Here is a 1,062-nt window from a genome sequence, read left to right on the forward strand (position 1 = left end):
CGCGGGCCCCGCAGCCGCCGCAGCAGCGGTCTCCTCAGGGAGGGCTAGGCAGCCTCGGCAGCAGCAGTCTCCTCAGTGAGGGCTCGCCAGCGGCGCCGGCAGCACGTTTCCATTGCGATGCTGAGCGGAGCTGCRTTTACTGGCGAGCCGGGGCAAAGGCAGCTGGAGGAAGGGGAGGGCGGAGGAATGAGGTCCTGCGCTCCTTGTTTATGCCTTTGAACTCCCCCCCTCCCGCCTCCGTCGCTTAAAATGGGAGCCGGGAAGCGGCTCCCCGCTCTCCTCCGTGCGCTTTGCCGCCCATTAGCAGGGGGACTGGGAGGCTTTTCCTCCTGCTGCGGCTTGGGTGCTCGCTTTTGTGGCCCATTTTCTTTCTTCCAAATTGTCACCCAGTGAATTCCTCCCTTTCAACTCCGGAGGCAGAGGCAGTGCCGTAGTTTGGGGAGGGGATGTCCGCTGGGGAGCCGTTAGGACGCTGCCCCTGTCCCCGGCTCCTCCGCTCCCCTCCTCGCAGCTGGCAAACAGGCTTTTTAAAATGCAGACAAAACCGGTGCAGAGCTGTCAGCGCGTTTTGTGGCAACGGTAATGAATTTTAATGTTAAGCCCGTTCTGTTGGCAACAGGGCCCACGTTTTCCCCTCGAAGCATAGGGCAAGCGCAGTGAGCAGCGCGGGTGCCCCAGGCGCAGCGCGGCGCTCCTGCCGGCGCGTGTGGCACCACCGGCCCTCGGGGGTCGGTACCGGGCGGTTGGGATGGTGTCGCGGGGGCCTACGGATGGCCACGGCCACGCTGCCGGGTGGCCTGTGGCCTGGGCARGGGCACAAGTGCCCGCGCGCCGCGTGGTGCGTCTGGTCGGCCATCGTCACCTTGAAACTAGGGATGGATAAAACCCCTTTGGATTTTGTGCYGGCTGAAAAGAGCACGTCCCACCTCTGCCCTCCTGCCTGTTCAGTTTTTATGTGCGTCTATCTGAGAGAAGCAGGAACATAATAAAGAGTTACCACGAAGTAATTTGGTTTGCTTTCAAGGCTGTTGCGGAACARCTTGTTTTGGGCAGAGAGGTTTG

This window comes from Rhea americana, unplaced genomic scaffold (genome assembly GCF_003343005.1).
Source record: "Rhea americana isolate MKP2758 unplaced genomic scaffold, rheAme1 scaffold_54, whole genome shotgun sequence".
Lineage (NCBI taxonomy): Eukaryota > Metazoa > Chordata > Aves > Rheiformes > Rheidae > Rhea > Rhea americana.